Source organism: Helianthus annuus, chromosome 5 (assembly GCF_002127325.2).
Source record: "Helianthus annuus cultivar XRQ/B chromosome 5, HanXRQr2.0-SUNRISE, whole genome shotgun sequence".
In the NCBI taxonomy this organism is placed as follows: Eukaryota; Viridiplantae; Streptophyta; class Magnoliopsida; order Asterales; family Asteraceae; genus Helianthus; species Helianthus annuus.
In genome coordinates, this window is record NC_035437.2 from 111605023 (window position 1) to 111616315 (window position 11293).

Sequence of the window (11293 nt, forward strand, 5' to 3'; positions counted from 1 at the left end):
TTGGTGAAATCTGTCAATCCGCGTTTATCCATTTTTCACGAAATTTCACCATCAAGTTAGGTGTGATATCCATATCTTGATGGGAAGTTCCCTTTCATATTCTAGTGGATCTTTATCGACGACTCGAAAACTATTTTATTGCTTCGTCCGATAAGTACTAACCACACTTAGGGTACGATGTTACCAAGTTAGGGGTGAAACCGGCATCTTGATAACTAGTCCCACTCCTCGATTTTCAATCTCGCCAAAGTCTCAAATCCTCGATTGATTGGGGACATATAGTAACAGGAAGGGTGAGTACTATAACAACCCTCGTAAAAATCACCCCTAAACGTTCCTAATATACCCCGTATACTCATAAACGAATCCTAATAATCTTAATTTTAACAAAAATCAAATAAAACAAATATTATTGGCCGCTTGCGGGGCGCGACAAGGGTCAGATGACTCACAAACGGCGAGAAAGAGAATGGACTCACAAACTGTGAGAAAAAGAGAATGAACTCACATTGTAGACTTAGATAATGTTATAGCTTCCTGTTGGTGTTCCTGATTGTTATCTACTAAAAATAAACAATGCACACGTGTTAGTAAATTAACCCAAATCACATTAGCCATACAACACGAGACAAAACTTCAACGAACTGAGTTAGGCAGAGCCTTAACATGCGTTACGGAGCCCTAGATCAATCGGGTAGGGTAACGAATAAGTGATTGGGGTTTAAAATACTTACAAAGAGGCAGAGCTTCGCGTTTTAGGGGTATAATGCCCGTTAATGTTGCACTATATTGTCTGAGAGAGAAATAAAATTTGAGCGAGGAACAAATGAGGCTGAAAGCCTCAATTTATAGGCTCGAACAGGGGCGGCTCGCGCCCCGCGAGTCCCCACCCACTCTCCTTCGCGGCACGCAAGCCATCTAGACTAGGGTTTAGGCTTGGCGAATCACCACCTAGCTTCACCACGTTATTAGACACGTGGCTCAAGGGGTTTCCGCCATCTGACCCTTGGTCGCGCCCCGCGACTCACCTGGAGAGCCAATAATACTTAACAGTGATTGAGTCTATGTATTCTACAATTGCTGCCGGTATGTGGGGTTTTGTATACACTACTTGTAATCCGTTACTATTGGATGACGAGTTAGCAAATGAGTAACATGACAACAGTCATGGAACTGTGAACATGACAAATACTGAATGAGTATATTGGTATATATATAAACATTGTAATCGCTCTCAATACTGTAAAGTTATAAAAGCTGTTTTGATTAAACTGGGATGCACTCGCCAGTATTTCTTGCTGATAAAATCTTTTTAAAACGCGTTTCAGGTAACTTAATGTGAAGCTAAACGCATTCGGGATCTTGGCAATGTTTTATTCGTGCATGAACATAATTGTACACCTCGTTCCCATGCCCTTATATTAGGTAAATTATTTTCAGAATTATACTTATGTCAGACTCTTCTCCAGAGCTCCTATTAGTGTCTTTTACTTTATAATACTAGCTCTTAACACATAGCATTACTACGTTTCTTTCATCGAATTTATTCCAATTGTATACAATCATTAATTGTACAAACCTAAGTATGCGGCTTGTTTCTAACTTCCTTTTTAAGCATATCTTATTCATATATTTGCTAATCGAATAAATCGATTTACTTTATACTACTCATTCATCGTATGCCATCTTTCCTTTTGTTCAAATGAACATGGCCAACAAGCCGAGCATCAGAGTTAGCATTTCTTAACGGTACTTCCCTACTCATAAATTCTATCAGTATTTCCACAGTTACGAGCATTCGGGTTCACTACCACCAATTCGCATAACAGTATTATTCAATTGTAACTTTCTATTTAACATCCACAAGTTAAACCATTTACTAACCTCGCTAATTTGGAACAAACCAACGTGTAACAACCCGAGTTGACTTGCTCCTTTATGAGTCCATAACTTAATAGGGTTGATCTTGTCCATCGGGTGTCATAAACTTTCGTTCATGAGCATTCTTTCACCGTTCTAGGTAGTTTCATCGCATCGTGATTCCTGCCAATCTCATTATAAAATTAGGGGTTTACACATTCCATTCGATTCTTTCATACATGATGTTTATCACATCGCCTTATTTATATATTAATACTTTCTCAATTCCTTCGTAAGACATTAGTGCGTTAGACCTATTCATAACAGGTCAATACATGGCCATTTCTTAATATATCATTCTTGTTATTTATATATATACGTATCGAGGTACATGTTTTAAATCCGTCCCACGGATTTAAATGTAACATCCATACCCTTCATTCCTTCTATGTTTGAATCCATCTAGCGGCTCCAAACATATCATTCGTACCTTTTCCTCCTTACATGTGTTTTAACAAAAACTTAAAGTTTTACCTGCCTTCAGCAACTAGGTTTTAAGGTTAGTCATCTTAGTTGTCGAATCATAATTACTTCATTTTAGTTCTATCCATATATGAGTTTTCTTCTTCCTTACACATTCAACTACCCAAGTAAATGGGGTTCGGCATAAACACTCTCAATGAGAGTTAAGCATTCACATTCGATTACCCAAATAATTGGGTTTGGCATAAACACTCTCAACGAGAGTTAAGCATTCACATTCGATTACCCAAATAATTGGGTTTGGCATAAACACTCTCAACGAGAGTTAAGCATTCACATTCGATTACCCAAATAATTGGGTTTGGCATAAACACTCTCAATGAGAGTTAAGCATACATATTCCACTACCCAAGTAATTGGGTTTTTCGCTTTTAATCATAACTTCTTCTTTCAATCCGTAATACGGATTAAGCTTCTAGCATTCATTAGAGCATTCCAAATCACCCGTTCAAAACGGATGGTAGCTCATTCTTATTCGACTTGTTCGCTAGAACCGGTCGACTCGCATAACTTTTCATAACCTTCGTTAGCATAACCAAATCCGCAATGGATTTGCTAATTTGCATTCGCTACAACATAGCGCCCGTCTGCTACCCCGTTCTACCGGGCATACCTGCAACAATTGCCACGGTCTCACGAACGTCGTATGCTTCTTGCGTACTGGCCAGGTGCGCAATCCACACACTAGTTTCGTGCCTTCGTGTAATCATCGCCTTATGCCCGAGAGATGGGTTTCAGTTTCGTGCATATTTCCAAAACTTCCCCAAGACCACATCATGGCCTTTCGTTTAATAATTACCCTCCCAAGGAGACCCCTTCCTTTTTATTTTGACATCAGTATTCATACATTTTAGTATTGTGTACCTGGGGTTAATTTGCCTAGTTGCACCTTCGCCGCCTTGGCGTTCATCCTATTCTGCATTCATGGATCACCCTCTTCAAACTCTTACGCTTACCTTGCACATAACATACTATTAGTTTCCTTCAAATACATAATCTAATACATACTTACATTCGCTTTTGCATTTAGGCCTCGATCGAGTCTTAGATTGTACGGGTTCTTAGTCACGAGAGCACACCGGTTTGAGTTCAAGTATCTACCTCTTGTTACTTGATTCTCTCAAACCTGGGCTCTGATACCAACTTGTTACGCCCTAACACGTTATTAACGAAAGTCGCAGCGGAAGTCCTTGCCATAAAACTTCTTACATTATAAACCATACTTCTTACTTGAAAGTTCACTTTTTTTTTTAGAAAATAACTCTTTTATATTAAATACAACAAACTGACTCAATTATAAAATAATTGACAGCTTATGTACAATAAATTACATCCTTAGACAACCCCGTACAATCCCTCAAGTGACTCGACCCTCAATCTTTATTCCTTGATGATCCTCCGTGACTCGTACCACCTGCATTCACCACATATATTCAAAACATTAGCGCACAATGTATAAACATGATCATTCACATACGCTTCACTTCTCGTTCTCTATCAAACTTCGAGCATTCCGTCTGCGTATCCATTTCCTAACGAGGCTTCTTAAATGTACCTGCATTACTTATCATTCTCAAGGTACACCGATAATAACGTTAATCCTCAATGTGTCTAAATCATGCACATATATGTACTTACATACCCACATGCCTATACATCTACAAACGTACATACACTCATACATACCCTTATACATACCTTCATACACAACTACATACTTACATAACCTTTCTACAAATAGGCATAAGTACATACACTCATACTCATCATTAAGCATAATTACATATTCCACCACATGCGTACTCTTGGGGTTATAAATAAACATACGTACATACCTACATACCTACTTACATAAGTTCTACATACATATATAATTACATACGAACACACAAACTTGCTTATCTACAAACGTGCATCCCTATATGCTCATAAGAAACTTACGAATCATCGGGTTGCGTTACGGATGACTTAGAAATACAAATTAAGCAAAACGGAGAGATGGGCTAGACAGCCCGTCGGCGACGGGGTGGGGACCCGTCGGCGACGGCTTCTTAAAACACCCGTCGCCCAACTTTTCCGTAGCCAGGTAGATAGGCCGTCGGCCAAAGTGGTGGTTTTGGGAGCCCGTCGGCGACGCCCTCTTGAAACGCCACTTTTCCGCAGTTCCGTTCCATCGTTCGTACGCACTAAAACGCGCGTAACTTTTGAACCGCTTACCCGTTCGACCTCCCGTTTCTTTCTACATGCTTGTAAATTCACCATTTATCATATGGACCTAAAACCCAACATCCGAGTTAAGGAAATTCTTGACTTACACGCTCTTGGCCTATTATTCTCTTATGAATTATTCGACCCGTTATGGGTATTTATACATTAAAAGATCTATAACATACAAAACCCTATACTTCGCTTTCATACTAAACCAAGACATTACTCTAATCGAATAGCTCACTTCTAAATGACTTTTAAGGTCGTTTACCCGAAATCCCCACCAAGGGCGTTTTTGACAACTTTGCCCCATTATTAACAACAAAGTACTACCTTGCATAAGTAACCAATCCTACTACCTAGTTACGGTTCTTAATCACGCATACCTTGCTCGGATCAAAGCTGAGATCCGTTTAATACTTCGTCGATATCATACCATTTGTTCCTATTCGACTTCAATTATCATACCTAGTTAAGTTGCATATAACTTTACATAAATAACTAAGAAGTGATTACGGAATCACTTACCTTATGGTTCCGTGCTCGTATCCGATTCCTCGCCTCCTCTTGACCCGTTATCATTCCGTTCTTGAGTCCATGCTAATGTGATCCCTATCCTTTCATGTCATTACAATCACATTATGGTTAGCACAAATGTTCATTCATACTAACATTCATTTCCTTTCATTCATACATTACTTGCATTTTTATTAATCAAATACCACATACACAAGGCATAGACTAAAAGTCACCTTGTTCCACACTCACACAACTCAATTATCTTCGTACACGGCATGTAGATCACCTAGTACATAACACATTACTTCTTTACTATTATCGTTGTGTCCGAAAGGCTAACCATGTTATAATTTATCGGTTGACTTTCAGAAAGTCAACCTTCTAGCATATAACTTCTAACTTTTGAACACGCATTCATGTTGATATAGTAGACCATATTAATGACATGATATTCATTTTATACATAATGTTTTATGTCACATACAACTACATGATCACCTAGTCACATACACAATATACGCATAATCAATTTACACATACTTATGCTTTCATGGTTCTACATTTGACAACCACATTACTAAGTTAGATAATTTAACGAAATTCGTAACATCATCCTTTACTAGTTTGGTCATATGTCATACATTAGTACCCATTCACTTCTTAATCGCAATTAAGTGCTTAATAAAAACATATGGCGAGCATCGCCCGTTCAAACACAATGTGCAAGCTTCTAATGCATAATTTTGACCAAAACATACATTCAACCCGAATTCTTGTACTAGTTCCATCTATAGCACATTCGTTAAGTTAGTATACTACTAATTACATCATTACCACGAGTCATTCATATATGTCAAGCCACTTCCTAAAATCTTACATCCTAACTTCTCTTAGACATTTCATCAAACACTTGGTGGGCATACTACCTTCTAAGCACAATGTACAACTAATTCATGCATAGTCTTCTAGGTTCTCACTTTCAATTATCAACATAACAAAACATCAAACTAACTCCATACCATATTCAACCTAACTAGCAAGGATGAATCACATACAACATAATATATCAAGAATTTAAACAAAGATTGGACATGGGTGACATACCCATGTCGCCACTTTTACTAACCCAAACGGGTTTCATCTTCAATCATCAATTAACATCTAATCTTGTATAACTCACCTTCCATATGATAATTTTAACATATATTCATGCTCAATTTCATAGAAATTCACGGATTTATCATAACCCACTTCATATCAAAATCACCAAATCATGAATTACAACTTACCAAGTGATTTGTAAGGCTAGATGATCAAGAATCCTTGCACATGCAGTAGAATTAGGCTGGATTCCCTCTTTAATTTGATGAATTTGATGTGGTTAGGGTTTTGTGGGGAAGGTTTCCCCTGGTCTTTCTTCTCGATCGCACACCCCACACTTTCCAAGCACTGGCCATTTTTATTAAGTGTTTTATTTACACATTTTACATTTTCACCCCCTCATTCTTTTATAACATGACACTTTCCTCATTTCTACATACTAACATAGTTAACCTTCATGCATACCTAATATTTTAGATTTACTAAGATTTGTAAACCTTTAATAATGGTGAAAATCTATGTTGCCATTTCTTTTCGTTGAAATATTGCGATTGTAATATTATAAGATGACATACGAATTTTTGGGGTGTTACATCTTTACCCCCTATCATTCAGCCTATAATTAGCCGAAATATTTTGCATTATGATCATCACTTCTCAAGCGAATCTCAGGTATTTCTCTCATCTTCTCTGTTTTTATTTTCTTTGGATTTCCTGTTTCTCGGCCGATACCCTTTATGGCATCTCGAACAAGATCCTGGTCGAATGAGCCAGTCGCAACCCTAACGAGTCAGAACCTCATACGAGAACCTCAAAATGAAATCTGCTCCTTCAATAACGCTGATATCGCCGCTCTGAAGGATTCTGGTGCGTTCCCTGCCGGAGTGGTCATTCGCCCCTTTGATCGGGAAGTCCGATCAGACGCGTCGTCGAATGAATGGGTCTGCTTCCTTGCCTATCCCTTTTCCTTGGGACTCCGGTATCCATTTCCACCCTTTGTTTCTCGTTTCTTTGAGCTTACCGGCCTCAGTTATGCCCAAACCATGCCGATGGTTTGGCGAGTTTTAATAGTGCTAAACCAGATTAAATCTCGTCATTGTCCTGACCTGTGCATCGAAGACCTCCCCATAGCATACCGATTGAGATCCCATGGTAACAGCCGCTTTCTTTTGTTCTCCACTTCCAAGAACCCTTTAGTCCTTAAGGCCACCAAGAATGAAGACCAGAGGCAGCGAAAGTTCTTTTTTGTAAAAAGAGACTCTATTGACAAGGGTTTTTATCTGCCGGTTAGATGGTTAACCAAGGGTAGGATCTAGGGTTTTAGGAATATCCCCAACTGTATTCTTAAACTATATCCTAGACTTATATCTTGATATTTTGTGCAGCGAATTTCAGAGATCTAGCATCCCCAAGCGCGGAATCAGAGTCCAGGATCAAAGAAATCTACCGACTTCCTGCTAGTGAAAGAACCTTCTCCCTGTCACTCACAAACTTAAGCCAAAAATCAAGCTCAGAGATGTCTTGTAAGCACACAATTATAATGATTGTAAAGTACAAGAGTTACAAATTGAATATTTCTTCCCTCATTCAGTGCCAGTTATCAACCTCGAAGGCTTCCAACTTGACGAGTTGGACAGTTATTCCAGTCTCGCACCTGTCAAGCAAGAATCCAACCCGAAGTCATCTGTCACACCAAAGCCTACCAGTTCGAAGACGACTACCGCTCCCAAAGCTCCTCCAGTATCCCGGACCCGGGCCTCTAGCTCCCGGAAGAGAAAGGAAACAGAGCCTCCCGCTACCCCCCATGTATTTCCATTTGAAAATCATGGGTTTACAGAGTCCGACAAATTCATGACCGGCTTCCTTAACCAGGTTAGTATCCTGATCCATATCCTGCAACATATGTTGGTTAAAGTTAATTAAAGTTAATACATGTTTCTTTATTTTGCAGGGTCTTGAACGCCTGGTATTCCTCTACGAGGATGCATGCGGCACGAATGTTATGCTTGAAAGCCAGCTGAAAAAGGCCGAAGCCACTATCACAGACCAAGCAGCAATCGCTACCGCTAAATCAGAGCATTACGAGGCCAAATACAAGGCAATGGCCCAAGAGCAGCAGTCCACTATCCAAAAGGTCACCCATAAAGCTCGGGCCAAGATCGACGCCGCCCAAGTCCAACATGAGCAGGCTATGGCTTCATACCGGGAGAGCCTCAAGAACTCCGTTGTCATCTCCCTTCTCCAGGCCAGACTGAAAATGGCTTACGAGGCAATGGCTTTGGGCCTTCAATGCCCTTCTTGGAACACCAAGGCCTGGGAGGCGAAATTGAGAGATCTTGTGGGAAATCCTGTGGAGCCTCCTGCCAAATCTGCTGTGGAAGAACCTGCCAAGGTGCCTGATGCTAATGCTTCAAAGGATGCTGGTGACGATGCTGGGACAGACGCTGGAGAGAATGCTGGCGGAGAGAATGCTGCTGATGATGCTGAGAGAAATACCGGGAAGGATGCTGGTGGAGATGCCATGATGAAGGAGGGAGCTGCCCCTTAAATGCAACGATGTGGGCGATGATGGATATATGTGCCAAGGCCGGAGCCCACTTTTTTAAATTTCATGGTTGTGGTCTGTTTAAACAATTTACTTTCCCTGTCGTCAAACAATTTACATTTCCTGCACTAGAACAATATGATGACCAAAGGTGGATGGGTCCTGGGTTTCAGGATGAAACCCTTGGTCATCAATTAGTATAAATTGTTTTGAATGACGCAACGGTCGTGTTGGTGCACGGAATGTCTGTTGACTACGTTTGCATTGAGTCTTAGGTCAAGTTAAGTCAACATAGGAGCTTGAAAGTCAAAATTAGGTTTAATATATAGGCTTCGCTTTTAGGGACTTGAGGTTTCGCTCTTATGGTCTCTTTAGGGTTTCGCTTATTAGTACACATGGGGTTTCGCTCATAAGGCATGTCTTATGAGCGAAATCAGCTGCATATAAATACCTGATGTGTGTATTGAGTCAGAATATTGGAGCGAAACCATGTCATGCTTGGTGTAACGAAACTCTGTCAAATTGTATTCAGAAACCATCAATAGAGAAGGAATTGAACGAGAAAAGCTGTGTAACTTCATTTGCATTGATTCCGTCTTTGTATCTGAAGATGAACTACCTTATACTGACTGTTTAGGGTTAGAAACCGGTCCAACAAGTGGTATCAGAGCTCAGAACGAGGAGTTCATACTACTACAGCTTGATTCTACCGAATTCTCTTACTTCTACTAACTTTCTCTCATACTTTTTCGATTTGAACTGGTTCCTACGGTTGAAATGGCCTGAATTTCGAATATATTGTGTGAAACATAGTAATAACAAACCCTAGAAAGAATCAGATTAAAATACCGCTTAAAAATGGTAAAAACTGATTAAAAACTAGGTTTCGCTTATTCGGACATCAAAAGATTGTGCTTGATTTCCTCATAAGGCCTTGTAAAGACCTAATTTCCCTCATTTGGACAATCAGGTTTCGCTCATAGGGACACACAAACCTGATTCGCTTACACGGACAAATCTGATTTCGCTTTTCTGTCAACATTGATATTTCGCTTATTTGACACTGTGCTATTTCGCTTATTGTGTCAACATACTGATTTCGCTTATTTGTCACAAATTGGTGATTTCGCTTATTTGTCATCATTTTTCAAAATTTCGAAAATTTTTCTAAGTGTTTGCTGATTTTGAAAGGTACATTCAAGATGGATGACATATTCTTGAACCCGTTTAGCGACATGTATGCATTCTCTGGAACTTCTGGAAATAATGATACTTCGTCAAGCAAAGAGAATGAGAATCCGCCGAATCCGAAGAAAAAGGAAGCTTGGGAATCTGAAAGTGCCTTTGGAACCTTCAATAAACCTCCAAAGCTAATGGCTATCAAGGAGTACAGTCGGTGGTCAAGAAAGTTTGAAGATTGGTTGATGGCATTTGCATTTCCCAGCTGGAGGAGTCTGAAAAACCGTTATCAAGATGGAAACAAAAATGGTGAAACTTTAACTTCAGCTGAGGAGATTGAATCATTTGTGGCTGAGCAAAAATGTGTGGCATTGTTATTTCAATCCGTTCGGGAAGACATAATCTCATTGATCGATTATTCAAATGTAAAAGATCTCTGGAAAAAGCTAGAAACTAAATGTCTAGGAAGTGCTGAAATTGTGAAAAGTAAAAAGAAACTTCTTAGGAAAGAATTTGATTTATTTGGCTGTCTAAAGAATGAATCAGTGTCAAAGATGATCGAGAGGTTTGGACATTTGAAACTGGAGCTAGCTAGACATGAAATTACGTATTCTAACGATGAGCTAGTAGACAAGTTGTTCGATTCATTACCAGACGAGATGGATTGGAGATATTATGCGTTGATGCTGAAGAACACTATCGAGCCTAAAAAGTTGACTGTGGATTTGTTGATTGAGAGACTTGAAAGTCACTCATCTTACCAGCAGAATTTGGATTTGTATTATCCAAAAAGCATGATGCCTAAAGCAACTTCTCCCAAGACTGCGTTTTCTGCTGAGAATGTGTCCACAACAAGCAAAGAAAGTCAAAGCAGTCAAAACAGTGGAAATCACAGTGGTTATCACAATAGATCTTCATGTTGGTCCGGTTTTCGCTCCGAATCGATTGCGTAACGACACGTTCGACGTGCGGAATCCGTGAACGTGCGTGACCGAACACACGAGAATGTACTAATGACGTGATTCTATTGATATGATGTCGTGTACAAAGCCGTGAATCACGTGGAGAGTCTTTCTCTCTCTAGACTTTCTTTCTCTAGAATTAGATCTCCAAATCTCCAAATGAGCCAAAAGTCTCAAATCTAAACCCTAAGGCTCCTATTTATAGGCCAAGGCTTATAAGAGATTCCCTCTTATTTACAATAATGCCACCTTGCCTTTTCTCTACTAATTACAACATAAAGCCTAGAATTAAACAGTTTTCAGTTACGGACTGGATTGACGGAGGCGATAGACATAAATGCACTAACAGACTCCCCCTTGGATAATGCCGTAGTCA

The 11293-nt window shown here is 39.6% G+C and overlaps 1 long non-coding RNA gene across 1 annotated transcript; it reads right to left on the bottom strand.

The window, feature by feature from the left end:
* Positions 1–3577: 3577 nt before the first annotated feature.
* On the bottom strand, positions 3578–6760 carry LOC118492239. Its single transcript, XR_004892754.1, has 3 exons — positions 6420–6760; positions 5140–5228; positions 3578–3817 (listed from the first exon to the last, which is right to left on the bottom strand). It is a non-coding gene; the product is annotated as an uncharacterized LOC118492239 (long non-coding RNA).
* Between the last annotated feature and the right edge of the window lie 4533 nt (positions 6761–11293).